Below are 16,813 nucleotides of genomic sequence, written 5' to 3' on the forward strand. Positions count from 1 at the left end.
ATTGTTGAAGTTTTTCACCTAGAATGGTTGGCTAACCCGGTGTTAGTGCTCAAGTAAAACAACACTTGGCGGATGTGTGTGGATTACACGGACATAAACAAGGCTTGTCCGGTTGATCCCTTTGCTCTCCCCCGTATTGATCAAATCATTGATGCTACGGTGGGTTGTGAACGTTTGAGCTTCTTGGATGCTTACTCTGGTTACCATCAGATCAAGATGGCAGTTAAGGACCAGGAGAAGACAGCTTTCATCACTCCTTTTGGGGCCTTCTGCTATGTATCTATGCCGTTCAGACTCAAGAGTGCCCAGGCGACTTATCAGCGATGTGTACAGAACTGTTTGCACGATCAAATTGGGTGTAATGGTCATGCTTATGTGGATGACATCATGGTGAAATCCAGAGAAAAGGAAACCTTGATATCTGACTTGAGAGAGACCTTTGACAATCCCCGGGTTTACAAGATGATGCTTAACCCGGCCAAGTGTGTTTTTGGTGTACCTGCGGGCAAGCTCTTGGGTTTTCTGGTATCAAACAGAGGCATTGAAGCTAATCCGGAGAAAATCACGGCGATTACCTCTCTGGCTAAGCCGGCGTGTATCAATGATGTTTAGCGCCTGGCAGGTCGTGTTGCCGCTCTAAACCGGTTCATAAGCCGGTTAGGGGAGAAGGCCTTACCGCTATATCAGATGATGAAGAAAACAGACACCTTCGTCCGGAGTGACGCTGCTAACACTGCCTTTGAAGATTTGAAGAGACAGTTGTCTGAGCCACCGGTTCTTGCGGCTCCCATTGACAGAGAGCCATTGCTGTTGTACGTGGCTGCTAATTCACGAGCGGTCAGTGTGGCCATCGTGGTGGAACGTAAGGAAGCTGGCAAGGAGCATCCGGTTCAACGACCGGTTTATTATATCAGTGAGGTGCTCATTGAGTCTAAGCAAAGGTATCCACACTGGCAGAAACTTGTTTATGGTGTGTTCATCGCAAACCGGAAGCTGAAGTAGTACTTCCAAAGTCATCCTATAATGATGGTAAGTTCAGCCCCTCTAGGAGACATCATTCAAAACAGGGAGGCCACAGGGCGGATCGCTAAGTGGGCTATTGAGCTTGGGCCCTATGGTTTGAAGTATATGCCTCGTACTGCTATCAAATCTCAAGCCTTGGTCGATTTTATCAATGATTGGACAGAGTTGCAGGCACCTGAGGAGAAGCCGGATAATACGTATTGGACTATTCACTTTGATGGGTCCAGGCAGTTAGAAGGCTCAGGGCTGGCATTGTTTTAACTTCCCCTTGAGGTGACAAATTTTGCTATGTGCTCCGGCTCATGTTTCCTTGTACTAACAATGCAGCTGAATACGAGGCATTGCTCCATGGTCTCCGGATGGCCAAGGAGATGAATTTGATCCGGGTAAGGTGTTTGGGCGACTCAGATCTCGTGGCTCAACAGGTCTCAGGCAAGTGGGATTCTAAAGATCCCCTTATGGCGGCTTATCATCGGGAAGTAGATATTGTGGCTGGACATTTCAAGGTTTATCAAGTGGAGCACATTGATCGAAGGAAGAATGAGGCGGCTGATGCTTTAAGCCGGCTGGGATCTCAACGTAAGCCGGTGCCACCTAACACCTTTCTTGATGTTTTGCATAACCCTTCTGTCAAGGTGCCTACCAAAGAAGAACTAGCAGTGCCAGACCCGGAGGCACAGCTGGTGGAGGCTCTTCATGTCATCCCGGATTGGACCGTGCCATATTTGGCCTATATGACCCGGGGAGAGTTATCGGAGGATGAAACTTTGGCATGACAAATTGTCAGACGATCCAAATCCATGACGATTGTTAATGGTGAGTTGCATCATTGCAGTGTGACAGGGGCGTTTCAACACTGTGTGTCACCTGGAGAGGGACAAGAGATACTTCGTGAGATTCATGAAGGAGGTTGTGGTCATCATGCCGACTCAAAATCTCTTGTGGCCAAGGCTTTCCGTCATGGTTTCTACTGGCTCACGGCTCATGCTGATGCGGAGGATCTAGTTAGTAAATGTGACGGTTGTCAGAAGTTCTCACGACGTACTCATGTGCCGGCTCAGGAATTGAGGATGATCTCGATTACCTGGCCGTTCGCAGTTTGGGGGCTTGACATGGTTGGACCTTTCAAAAGGTCTAAGGATAAACAGACACATCTCCTAGTGGCGGTGGATAAGTTTACAAAGTGGGTTGAGGCGGAGCCAGTCAGTAAGTGTAATGCGGCCACAGCGGTTCAGTTCATGAAAAAGGTGATCTTTCGCTTTGGTTTCCTGCATAGCATTATAACTGATAATGGCACTAACCTTTCCAAGGGAGCCATGGAAGAGTTCTGTCAGCGAGAACATATCCGGCTTGATGTTTCGGCCGTTGCTCATCCTCAATCCAATGGTCAAGCAGAAAGAGCTAATCAAGAGATACTGAAGGGTATTAAACCCCGACTCTTAGTCCCCTTAAAATGGACACCGGGTTGCTGGGTGGAGGAGTTACCCTCTGTACTATGGAGCATCAACACTACGCCTAACAGGTCTACAGGTTATACACCTTTTTTCATGGTCTATGGAGCAGAGGTAGTTCTACCAGGTGACATTCGACATGACTCACCCCGTGTGGCGGCTTATGTTGAGGCATACAACAAAAAGGCTCGTCAGGAGGCACTGACTTGTTAGATGAGGAGCGAGACTTGGCAATGGCCCGCTCGGCAATTTACCAGGAAGACCTGCGCCATTATCACAGCCGCCGGGTCAAGAGCAGAACCTTTCAGGAAGGTGATTTGGTGCTCCGGCTCATTCAGGATCAATCTGACATGCACAAGCTATCTTCGCCTTGGGAAGGACCCTTTGTGGTCAGCAAGAATCTGAACAACGGGTCATATTACCTCATTGATATTCAAGAGCACAAGGACTCACGTAAGTCGGAGGAAAAGACCCGCCGGTCGTGGAACATAGCCCACCTTCGGCCTTACTATACTTAAGCCACCGGCTCTTAGGATGTATATACTTTTGACGATGTATATATTATATAAAGCAATAAAGCAGGACCTCTGTCCTTTTTTCCCATAAAGAATGTTTTTATGTCTTCTTTATCAGGTGATGGACACTACCAACAAGGAGCGGATCATACCTGAATCCGACTTTCCCTTTGGACTGGCTTGTGATCATATCTGAATCTAGCCATGATCACTTGGGGGCTTCCTGTTCAAACATAGGTCGTATCCGAACCAAAGAGAACATAGCTGTTGATACCCGCTTGATCGGCATACTGCCAAACCCACTTGGGGGCTTCTTGATCATATTTGAATCATAGCTTAACCCCTTTGGGTCTGACGTGGATCGTATACGAATCAGCGTCCTTAAACAAATCTTATGGTCACTTGGGGGCTTCCTATTCAAACATAGGTCGTATTCGAACCAAAGAGAACATAGCTATTGATACCCATTTGATCGGCATCGCCAAGCCACTAGGGGCTATATGATCGTATCCGAATCTTAGCTTAACCCCTTTGGAACGGTTTACTAATCGTATTCGAATCAGAAGCCTGTAAATTATTTTGGCTATCCTGAGACCTTGTGAAAACATTATGAGATGTTTTTTGTCTTTCCGGTTTAATATTGGTCACACCAGGTTGTTAAGTACCAGGTGAGCATCAAGTCAGCAGGAAAATTTATCCAAGGATCAGGCAAGCAAAATTAACACGCCAAGGAAACCAAAGTCAGAAATATATAGCAGTGGCGGCTTATGAAAGTGTTAAAGCGCTAGGAACATGCGCGAAGGCATGACACACATTGGAAAGTTTTTTTCTACTGGAAAGTTGACGAGGCCCAGTCAATGTCGTTCAAAGCTTCAAACTCAGCTTCATCATCTATTAAACCGGCTGGGTCCACTTCAGGGGCAAAAGTATGCTTACGAATTGGAGGGATCAGGCTAATTTGATCATATGGAGTGTTTGGAATTATCCGGTTTTCACTGTCATAAGCGAGTGCATACTTGCTAAGGTCAGTGTCGTTTCCAACAAGGGTTGCCACAGAATGTATGGCTTTGACACAGGCGGTGAAATCATGGTCGTCAAATATAGTGTTGTCTTCCTTCAGACTTGGGTATCCGAGGGCAAGGTCGGCTGGGTCTAGTTCTGGGAGCCATGCTTTAGCCTGGCTCAATGCGGCTACGGCCCCGGCTCTTGAGGACGCCCGCCTTAAGTCTTGGATCCGCTGAGGCAGGAAAGCGAGGCTCTTCAACACGTCTTGCAGAAGGCGGGGAGGAGGGCTTGATAAGGCTACAACGGACAAAGCACGTTGTGACCCGGAGTACAGCTATTCCACTAAGGTATAAACTGCTTTAAGCTTGATCAGCATGTTTTGTTTAAGGTTTGTACTCCTGGGGCCTGTATGTTCACAAATATAATAGTCAGCCAGAAGTAATTATTACAATAGTCATTGAAAGGTTACAGTGTTTGAGGTTTTGCACAGTAACTTACCGAAGATGGCTGAGACCATTTGAGATATCTGCCGTTTTAAGTCGGACAGCTTGGTTGTTGCCTCTGCAAGAGATGCTTCTACTGTCTCGGCCCGAGTCACCAGTGAAGCCTTCTCATTAGCCCAAGCTTTCTTCTCTGACTCAAAATTCTTCTTCAGCTTCTCATTTTCAGAGACACTGAATTCAAATTTGGAGTTAGCCTTCTGAGTCTCAAGTTCTTGAGTTTCCAGACGACTCTTCAGGACAGCAAGCTCCGATTCAAACTGACTTATGGTGGCCTGCATTGACACCAGGTTATGGTAAGGATTATAGTAAGGTAACATTCAAGTCCCAAGCACTTTACAAGTAAAGATACTTGGCACTTGGGGGCTAATGTATGCTGAAGAATTTTAAACTTATCATACCGGGTCACACATATTAAGTCTCAAGCACTTTACAAGTAAAGATACTTGACACTTGGGGACTAATGTATATTGAAAATTTACAACTATCATGTTATAACCAGGTTAAATATATTCTCTTTGAACCGGCTCAATTAATAAGTAAAGCAGATTGCTAAGTCTACAGCATATTTATTCATAAGTGATAGACTTGGGGGCTGGTACGGTATGTAAGACTCAGGTAAAAAGTATAAGTTATACCTCAGATTTGTGTTGTATTTGTTTTACCATGTTAATTTCCAGGTCACGGCTATTATGCACTTGATTCAGATAGCCCGAGACTATATCACCAATGCTTAAGTGAGTGTAATCAGTAATGTCCTGCTTGGGTTTTCGGCGTTCGGCAAGTTCTTCCTTGGCGGAACATTTGGCAAGGACGGTAGGCCGCCCTGGTTCAACAAACTGAGACCTCACAATCTCAACTTCCGGTTCATTTGTCTTGACCGGGCTAGGAGTCTCCGGGTCATTTGTGTTGAGAGTATCTTCGGAGGGTGGATCAGAAGTTGGCACTAGAATTTCAGAAGCCGGATCAGGCGGCGGCTGACGGGTAGAGTTGTCTGGAGCATACACATTAATCACCGGTTCAGTTACAATCGGGTCTTGGGACGGCTTATTCTTCTTCGCCCTCTTGCTGGGTTTCACTGGCATGCTGTTAACAAAGGCAAAAGGATGAATGCGCAAGCATGGGTAAAGTAAAGTTCAAGGTACATAAGGTTACATTACCCGGGAGCAGTTTTGAAAGCCGGCATGTTTGACTGCATGGATTCATCGGAAGAAGGAGATGTATCCTGATAATTGGAATCAGACAAATTGAGAGGATGACGAATTAAGCCCGCTACAGGTAAAACAGAACGTAAATCGGAGATAACCTCAGTCTGACGCTTCCTGGTTACGTCAGGTAAGCCGGAGGAGAGTTCCGCATCCTTGTTGTTTCGGGTCTGCCTCCGGTTCTCAAGCTGTTGTTGCTTCAAAAGAAATTGAGGATCTTGATAAGCAAGAGCATGTGAAAATCTTACTTTCTGGGTCACCCTTCGGATCTTTTGCTTTGGCAAAGGCTCTGAGTCGGAGGAGATTATAGTTACCTCTTCATTGGCTGCTTGACTGTTCCCCGTATCCTCCTGAAGGGATAGAATATTAGACAGGTAATAACAAGGGAATTAAGAAAATTTAAAGATTACCTCTTCATCATCCGAAGAACTATCCTCCAATTTGAGTAAGTCGGAGGCGCTGGGTTTCTTCTTCTTTGAGGTTCCCATCTTGGCGGCTTTCCTTTCGGCTTTTTTGGTTGCCCTGGCTTGTTTTGCAGCCTCATGGTCATATTTGACCTTCCAGAAGTTATCATCGGCTGTGGGAAAGGATAAGGAGTTATGAGTACCAAAGAAGGTATAACATAGCAAAGAGTATTTATTAAGATTGATAACTTACTGCAGGGGCCGGGTTCTTCTTGCAAAAGGGAAGTAAGCCGAAGGTGTTACTTGTCACAGTGCCCTCCTTCAGCAGTGACTGGGTCGTAGCCTCCACCACATCATCTGGTAAGTCGTCAGGACTATGGCGTAACGGGTCATCCTTCTCGCCTGTATAAGTACACATTAAGCCGGAACGGCGGCTTAATGGAAGTACTCGCCAAGTGACCCAGACTCGGACCACATCGATGCCATTTAAACCGTTTCCCAAGAGAGCTTTGATCTTCTTGATGGTGGGATTGAGAGGCAGAAGTTCAACGGCCGTCAGTTTGTCTGGTAGCGGGTGGTTAGACTCAAGGCGCAGGGCGCAAAAGCCGGGCAGAGGCTTCTCATCAGCCGGAGAAGTGTCCTGACAATAGAACCACGTTTGGTTCCAAGATTTTGGGTGACTCGGCAGTTCAGCATAAGGAAAAAGGCAGTCTCTCCTTCGCTGGATTGAGATGCCGCCAAGCTCAAGACTGGGCCCGTTGGCACGTTCGTTTTGCCGGTTCATGTAGAAAAGTTCCCTGAATAATAGCAGACTTGGTTCCTCTCCCAGGTACACCTCGTAGAAGACTTGGAAATTGCAAATATTTGACACGGAATTGGGTCCGATGTCTTGAGGTCTAAGGTCAAAGAAATTCAAAACTTCCCTGAAGAATTTTGAGCCGGGAGGGGCAAATCCCCGGCTCATGTGATCCGTAAAAACTATCACCTCCCCTTCTTTGGGTTGAGGCTTCTCTTCAGACGGGTCAGGGACACGATAAGACATGACCTCCCTTTTTGGCAGGTGGCCAGATTTCACGAACTCAGCCAGTTTACTCTTGGTAACTATGGATGGGACCCAATTGCAGGTTACAGGGGCCTTGGACGCCTTAGGAGCCCTGACAACAGTTGGCCTATGACAAAATAAGAAGATTCGGTTCAATTTTAACCAGGGAGAAAAATCCTAATTATTCAAGGTGGCGGCTTAAGGAGGGGCCTAATGATATAAGGATGACTGTGTAACAATATTTAAGCCGCTACAAGTATCAAGAGCAGTTCAAAATTCTTCAGGTCATGAGAAGCAACTAAGTTTTTGTGTTATTTATTTAAGCCGGACACCTCGACAGTTGTGTTTAAGGGCATTTACCAGAAGAAGTTTTCCGGGTGATAAAAACAAGTTTCACGGATGACAGCTATTATATTGGATCAAATTATTGCTCTGAAAAGAAAATTTTCTAGACCTAAAAACAGGGCGAAGAAGTTCATACACTTGAAGAGGGTTTCCAAACAAGGGAAATGAGATCTATTTCTATGCAAGATCAACACAAACAAGTACCGCAGGAGTTCTATGTAGTTTTTACGATCTAAACAGGGCATTGGAGGTAAAAACTAGCGAGGGTTTGCGTCGGGCGGTGATGAACGCCGACGAACTCAACAAAGTTCCAATGCAGATCTAAGAAAGGGAAGGAGAGGAACTCACGGATCTGGACGAGCTGCGGAGGTTCATCGTCGATTTCTGGTCAGAGTCAGGTTGATGCAACGGCCTGAGTTGGTGAAGACGAGGGGTTCGACGGCGGCGGCGGCGGAGCTCGAGAGGAGGCAAGAGGAAGAAGACAACTGAAAGAGGGAAAGTGGAAGACCTAAGTCACGCCTATTTATAGGGAGAGGATAACTAAGACGACGCGGGAAACGAGGAGATAAGAGTTATTATCCAGCGGCCCTGACGCCTCAATTTTAGGAATAGTCAATAAAGCAGAGATCCGTTGAAGGATACGATGGAATAGAAAAGGAATTTAAGAGAGGATGACGTCACGCCGGGTTAACACGGATCTAGAATATGATGTCATGGCGGGTTAAAGAAACCCTTCTGCACAGTCAGAAGACTAAAAATTTATTCTTAAAAGGTATTTTAAGATTGACATGAACAGGTTCAAATTAATCTGGGGCCTAATGTTGGGGATATAACTATTTGTGTAAGCCGCCCAGGAGGGGCCGGGTTACACAAAGAAGACACAAGCCCAAGACCAAGCATGAAGACGGCGGTTCAGTAGGGGGCTTAAGCCCACAGGCGACTTAAGGCCCGTTGTAGTAAACCGCCGTAATGGCATGACTTGTATCATAAGGTAGATTTAACTAGTCACCGAGTCGGACACTATTATAAGCCGGCCGGGACTCTGTAGGCCACAGGGCGTCAACCCGTGTATATAAGGGGACGACCTGCTGGCGGCTTAGGGCAAGAAACAACTCACCGAGAATCGGGCATAGCGTATCTCGCTCCCTGGTCATCGAAACATCAATACCAACCCAACTAGATGTAGGCCTTACTGAGGGAGTCCTGGATTGGGGGGGTGTCCGGATGGCCGGACTATGACCTTTGGCCGGATACCCGGACTATGAAGATACAAGATTGAAGACCTCGTCCCGTGTCCGGAAGGGACTTTCCTTGGCGTGGAAGGCAAGCTTGGCGATACGATATGAAGATCTCCTCCCATTGTAACCGACTCTGTGTAACCCTAGCCCTTTCCGGTGTCTATATAAACCGGAGAGTTTTAGTCTGTAGGACGAACAACAATCATACCATAGGCTAGCTTCTAGGGTTTAGCCTCTCTGATCTCGTGGTAGATCAACTCTTGTAATACCCATACCATCAATATTAATCAAGCAGGAGTAGGGTTTTACCTCCATCGAGAGGGCCCGAACCTGGGTAAAAACATCGTGTCCCTTGTCTCGTGTTACCATCCGCCTAGACGCACAGTTCGGGACCCCCTACCCGAGATCCGCCGGTTTTGACACCGACACTTACCTTCAGCGTAAGGGGCCGAACCAGTATAAAACCTCTCGTGTCCTTTGTCCCGATTAACCCCTTCAAGCTTCCTAGTTGCGATGGCTCCACAACTAAGTCCTTTCACGAGGACATCTGACGTGACTATTCCACGACAGGACCTCTAGGTCTTTCTAGTAGGGTAGGTCCCAAAATATAGATTTCTTCTTCCACATGGGTGCGTGTCCCTCAGTGTCATTCGGAATAGCTAGTGCATCGGGACCCTTTCCAAAGATTACGTGTAAATCATTGACCATAGCAAGTACATGATCACCGGTACGCATGGCGGGCTTCTTCCGGTGATATGCCTCGCCTTTGAAATGCTTGCCTTTCTTTCGACATTGATGGTTGGTTGGAAGAAATCGATGATGGCCCAGGTACACATTCTTCCTGCAGCTTCCCAGGTATATACTATCGGTGTCAAGTAAACAGTGCATGCATGCGTCGTATCCCTTGTTTGTTTGTCCTGAAAGGTTACTGAGAGCGGGCCAATCGTTGATGGTCACGAACAGCAACGCCTTTAGGTCAAATTCCTCCTATTTGTGCTCATCCCACATACGTACACCGTTTCCATTCCACAGCTGTAAAAGTTCTTCAAATAATGGCCTTAGGTACACATCAATGTCGTTGCCGGGTTGCTTAGGGCCTTGGATGAGAACTGGCATCATAATGAACTTCCGCTTCATGCACATCCAAGGAGGAAGGTTATACATACATAAAGTCACGGGCCAGGTGTTGTGATTGCTGCTCTGCTCCCCGAAAGGATTAATGCCATCCGCACTTAAAGCAAACCATACATTCCTTGGGTCACTTGCAAACTCATCCCAGTACTTTCTCTCGATTTTTCTCCACTGTGACCCGTCAGCAGGTGCTCTCAACTTCCCATCTTTCTTACAGTCCTCACTGTGCTATCACATCAACTTGGCATGCTCTCCGTTTATGAACATATGTTTCAACCATGGTATTATAGGAGGATACCACATCACCTTCGCGGGAACCCTCTTCCTGGGGGGCTCTCTGTCAACATCACCAGGGTCATCTCGTCTGATCTTATACCGTAATGCACCGCATATCGGGCATGTGTTCAGATCCTTGTATGCACCGCGGTAGAGGATGCAGTCATTAGGGCATGCATGTATCTTCTGCACCTCCAATCCTAGAGGGCATACGACCTTCTTTGTTGCGTATGTACTATCGGGCAATTCGTTATCCTTTGGAAGCTTCTTCTTCAATATTTTCAGTAGCTTCTCAAATCCTTTGTCAGGCACAGCATTCTCTGCCTACCACTGCAGCAATTCCAGTACGGTACCAAGCTTTGTGTTGCCATCTTCGCAGTTTGGGTACAACCCTTTTTTGTGATCCTCTAACATGCGATCAAACTTCAGCTTCTCCTTTTGACTTTCGCATTGCATCCTTGCATCGACAATGACCCGGTGGAGATCATCATCATCAGGCACATCGTCTGGTTCCTCTTGATCTTCAGCAGCTTCGCCCGTTGCAGCATCATCGTGCACATCGTCTGGTTCCTCTTGATCTTCAGTAGCATGACCGTATTCAGGGGGCACATAGTTGTCATCGTACTCTTCTTCTTCGCCGTCTTCCATAATAACCCCTATTTCTCTGTGCCTCGTCCAAACATTATAGTGTGGCATGAAACCCTTGTAAAGCAGGTGGGTGTGAAGGATTTTCCAGTCAGAGTAAGACTTCGTATTCCCACATATAGGGCATGGACAACACATAAAACCATTCTGCTTATTTGCCTCAGCCGCTTCGAGAAACTCATGCATGCCCTTAATGTACTCGGAGGTGTGTCTGTCACCGTACATCCATTGTCGGTTCATCTACGTGCATTATATATAATTAAGTGTGTCAAAAATCATTACAGAACATCATAAATAGATAATTAAGTGACCAAATTAATAGAAGTTCATCATCACATTAAAACTAAAGTACATACATAGTTCTCATCTAACAACATAAAGCTCTGTAGAGCATCTAAATTAATTAAACCATACATTGAAACTATGTAAAACATTTCAATGTGAAAACAAATGCGATCATAATCGCAACCAAGGTAACAACTGATCCAACGGCATAATGATACCAAGCCTCGGTATGAATGGCATATTTTCTAATCTTTCTAATCTTCAAGCACATTGCATCCATCTTGATCTTGTGATCATCAACGACATCCGCAACATGCAACTCCAATATCATCTTCTCCTCCTCAATTTTTCTTACTTTTTCCTTCAAGATATTGTTTTCTTCTTCAACTAAATTTAACCTCTCGACAATAGGGTCAGTTGGAATTTCCGGTTCAACAACCTCCTAGATAAATAAAATCTATGTCACGTTGGTCGGCATAATTGTCATAAACAATAAATGAACCAATAGTTATGAAAAGATAATATATACCACATCCGAATCATAGACAGGACGAGGGCCGACGGGGGCGGATACCAAAACCATCGCACTATATAAGATGCAATAATAAAAGTAAGAAAATAATACAAGTATCTATCTAAACATACAAGTAAGAATATTTTTCCTTTTAGAAAGAAGATAAGAACAAGAGGCTCACCACGGTGGTGTCAGCGATGAGATCGGCGCGGTTGATCAACGGCGGTGAAGATGGGGACGGGGCGTGACGGACCACTAAACCTAGACAAATATTGAGGAAAATGGAGCTTGGAGGTCGAGCTTGGAGAGGAGAAAGCTTAAGTAGTGTGGCTCGGGCATTCCATCGAACACCTTGTGTGCATAGGAGGTGAGCTAGAGCACCACCAAGCCCTCTCCCCCTCGGCGGCCAGAAAAAATAGAGCAATGTGCTCTGCTCTTACGCGAGGGGGTATATATAGGCACCTCATTGGTCCCGGTTGGTGGCATGAACCGGGACGAAAGGGCAGCCTTTGGTCCCGGTTCAAGCCACCAACCAGGACCAATGGTGGTGGGCCAGGAGCAAGGCCCATTGGTACCGGTTCGTCCCACCAACTGGGACCAAAAGGTCCAGACGAACCAGGACCAATGGCCCACGTGGCCCGGCCGGCCCCCGGGGCTCACGAACTGGGTCCAATGCCCCCATGGGTCCCGGTTCTGGACTGAACTGGGACTAATGGGTTGACCCGGCCTGGACCTTTGCCCCCTTTTCTACTAGCGAACCTGCTTTGAACTTGATCAAATTGAAGTTTCAACCTTAAGTTTAGGGGATCGACTAGAAAAGGCCAAACATTGCTAGAGTATATATATATCCACTAAGGGTTTTAGTCCTTTAACTTTTTAAGGATCGACTAGAGATGTTCTTATGACTTGTTTATTTCAGTTCTTCACAATAAGATGCTCTATATGTGCAACTATTTGCTGTGCAATTCAATTTCATCAATAACAGTTTCAACAATACCACTATGAATTACGATATTTGGTTGCTGTTAAGGATATTGCAGTTAACATGCCTTTTCGTTTTTCAATTGTTGTTTAGCAATATGCATTGTACTGACTGACTAAATATGTAATCCCAGGCTACATAGCAACAAAGAAGAGTGTTACCTTAATGTTATGATGATGTCTAGATATACATGTAATAAAATCTTATATAATGGGATGGATGGAGTGTTGTACTACATCATTTTTCAATTATTGCTTAGCTTCTAATATTAATTTGGTGCTTTTAGGTACATATATCATTGCCAAAGATCCACACTTCGACCCTTTCTACGTATGGGGCAATGAGATATTCATGAACCAGCATCAAGTGAGGAAACTGATAAAGATTATTAATAAAAATGGGTCAAAAGATGTCAATCGAACTATTTATTTACACTTTATGCAAGACAACAGTGAACTGCAGGATGGTAAGTAAGAACCATGTAGCCTTCTTTTTACTACCCGTAATGAGTTGTGTTAGATGACAATATCTGAATATATTTTCTTTTGCAGTGGATCCTGAAGCAGTTTACTCAAGATTACCTCCCAAATTAACTACATGATTGGCGGCCGGCCATCACAAGGGGTTGGACTAGAGTCATGCATGCCTTCTGCATCCAGGAGAGCACAATAGGGCCATTCCGCTTCACCTTGTTCAGCAACTGGAATGTATGTTGCCTCTTTCTTTACCATATGTAATAATACAAGTATAGAACCCTGGTACATCATTCTTTATTTGGTGCTTCTATAATTCTTAAACATATGTACCTGTGAATTGAATAATGCATTGGTTGTTTGAACCTGATGGATATGAATAAAGCTATAGCCTACTTTCAAGTTTAAATTAGGTAAAATTTTAAATAGCGGCAATTAAATTATGGCGAAATTATGTTGTGTAGGTCATTACGGCACACACAGTTGGTAAAACACAAACGTTTGTGATATACACCATAATCCGAGACGGTTCACAGAGGGGAAACATGTGCAAGCATGCACACAGTTGCCATTCACAAAGCGCGTGTGATGTTAGACACTATCACATAAGGTGTGGGAAAACTAAATGTGTGTGATTGTCTACCTACCGTACACGGTTTATACTCATGAACTGTTTGTGATGTGCCAGGCATCGTAAATCTCCCATGCCTAGAATCTGCCTAGATTCTGCCTGGGAAACTCCCGTGCCTAGAATTTGCCTGGTTTTAGGCAGAACCACAAAACTCCGACTGCGGTGGCAATGCGAGCACAAACGAGTAGCAAGGATGAAGCGTTTGGGATATTCGAGATATCGGAAATGGTTATGTAGGGACAACTGTATGCGTCAAGGCTCCCTATCCCCGACGGTTTCTGGGTCGTGTGGGAAGGACCCCCCCCCCCTATCGCCACACTCACTTGGCGACAGTTCCAAATGCCGTCGCGGAAAGGGGTTTTAAGCCGTTTGTTTAGGACCGACGCGCACTAGTGATTATTGTCTATAGGGCATATTTCCAATACTGTGTGGTGTTCAGGATGGCTGTTGTGAGTTGGGAGCTTTCTTCAGCGAGCAAAGGCCGCTCTGGGTAGTCTCTCTCTCTCTTTCTCTCTCTCTCTCTCTCTCTCTCTCTCTCTCTCTTCCATTGGTTGTGGCATCGACCCCTCCTATGTCACCTTCGAAGACTGAGCCGAATGATGACTCCGTGGATGAGACGGTTGCAAAGCTCTATGGCTCTGAGTCCCCTCGTGCTAGGGAAACTCAACTGATGCTTCATGCCTCGCTCGCTGTGTCGGATGCCTTTGTGGGTGAGCCCATTATCGTCATTGTGGCTCCGGTGTTGTAGATCATGCTTGAGTTACAAAGAATGTTTGCAGGGCTGATTTTACCACCGTCAATGGAGCATCTGAAGGTGGACTCGCTTGTGCCCTTAGTCGTGGCATGGGTGCCCGCTAAGCCTCCTTTGGAGACTATTTAGGTGGCCGCAGATGAGGAGGGTGCTGCATCTACGAGTGTTCCTATGGTTGATGATGCCGTATCACGTCGTAAGTCGACGTTGCGGTCACTCACATGTGACCGTTGGGCAGGTGGTGTCTGTGCGTGAGAAGGTCGATGAGATTCTCTTCCAGATAGAGCTTCACAACTTGCTCACATGTTTGGAGGCGGCTAGCCCTGGATCTGGCAAGACGATTGTGGAGGAGTCTCTCAGGAGCAAAAGAAAGAAGAGTGGCACCATAGGAATGGCGTTCACAGCTGCTTGATGGATAGTCATCAGTCTCTTTGTATTATCCTTATGGCATGGCTTGTCTTCGTGGATTTGGTAGTGCTCGTGCTCTTCGGATGAGGTACTCTCGTTGGGAGTTTCTTTGTGATGTATCAGTGTGAGGGTTGGTGATCATTGCATGTTGGGTATGGTTGTCAGACTGATTGTGCGCTTATGGGGTTGCATACTTTGTGAGTAGTCCACATGGAGTTGGTTTGTATCGATTTTCGCTTGGCTTTCTGTTAATTGACTAGGAAGTTCTTTTTTGCTTAATTAATCGATGAGGCAAATCGATCGTTTACCTCCATTTCAAAGAAAAAATGATAGCAAGTATGAATATAACCACCGCCAAGAGTACACTGCTAACACCAACATGAACAGGACAACAAATAGCCGAGCTCCAGGTTAGAAGCTAAAGACTACAAGCGACCATTTTGTTTCTTCCCGTGGAAGAAAGAAGGCCCTTTGGCTAGGGTTTTTCGTGCCTCCCGCCGGTGCCGCCGCCGGTCTACCTCGTCTCCTATGGTCTTAGGGCCATGGAGGTGTGGTGGATCCTAGCCGTTTTTTCATGCTCTTTGTCGTGTTAGGGATTGTGTCCTACTCGGAGAGGAGAGGCGACAGTTGCTCTTTGAAGATGGAATAAGATTCTCTCTGCCTAGTCCCTGTCCTGGTGGTGTTTCTAGCATCGTCGGAGGGTGTGTGGAGGTTTGTCTCTGGCGGATCTTGCGGGATTCGGTCAGCGTTTATCTTCGGTGGATCCACGTGGATCATGTCTTCATTCGTCTATGTTCGTGTGTCTACAGGTTGGATCACTCCGATCTACGCTTCTCTTCATCGACGACGGTTGCTGCTTTTGTGTGCTTGTCTTATGGGGCCTTAACACGACGACTTCTCGAGTGTCTGATACAACAAGGTTTGCGCGGCTCCAGTGCTAGTAGTCGTCGCTACATGGTCTACGGACCTAGTTATATATTTTTTATTTCTGGTGTTCTTTGTATTACGTTGACAGTAGATGAATAGATTGAAAGTTATCCTCGCAAAAAAAAAACAGCAGAGACAACTGTAGACCATGAGGATTACAAATTTATTCTTCCTTTGAGATGCTCACGAATGTTCAGCAGTAAAAACGACAACAGTGATCTCGCAGATATGGGCTTACATTACAGTGGAGCGGATACCCATAGAACCAGTTGTGCTAAAACTTGGTATGTGTGTGCTAATTCATATATACACAATTTGGCAGTCGCATACCATTTTTACCTCGCCGAGCATATGGGATCGTGGTGATAAACATCAACCAAGTGACGTTGGTTGGCAGCGGAAATTGTGGTCCTGTTGAAGCACGGCTGTCGGCTCATAGGGCATGCCTTTAGGGAGGACGACATTCAACAAATGTCCCGAGCCCAAAGGAGACCAAGAAAGCAACATGCATGGCACTAACTTTAGTTGATAGAGATATAATCAAATACTTCCTCCGTCCGGAAATACTTGTCATCAAAATGAATAAAATGAGATGTATCTAGACGTATTTTAGTTTTAAATACATCTCTTTTCATCTATTTTGATGACAAGTATTTTCGGACGGAGGGAGTACACACTTTAGTACTCCTACCACTACACACTGGTTGCCCGATTTCACATCCCTTATAATACCAAAGAATTTCATAAATGTCTGGCATGCATGGTACACGGATATGCATCATTCTCTTTGCCAAAGCTCATGTTGATTTTTCTGTTGATTATTGGAGCAACTATCTTTTCCTCAAATTATTGCTTCATTTTAAGAAAAGGAAAGGGCACCGTCGTTATTTGGATCTGGTTCAATGCAAACAAACATGCAATAGATGCAGATACTAATGTACCTCAAGACGCTTTGGAGCTACCTTGTGTTTGAAGGACTTTCGGAATTGGAGCTATGGAAAAGACATTTTGTAGCCTAAAAAGGTGGTCAGGTAGGCTAGGTCAACATGGGAAGTCCACTTG

Source organism: Triticum aestivum, chromosome 1B (genome assembly GCF_018294505.1).
Source record: "Triticum aestivum cultivar Chinese Spring chromosome 1B, IWGSC CS RefSeq v2.1, whole genome shotgun sequence".
In the NCBI taxonomy this organism is placed as follows: Eukaryota; Viridiplantae; Streptophyta; class Magnoliopsida; order Poales; family Poaceae; genus Triticum; species Triticum aestivum.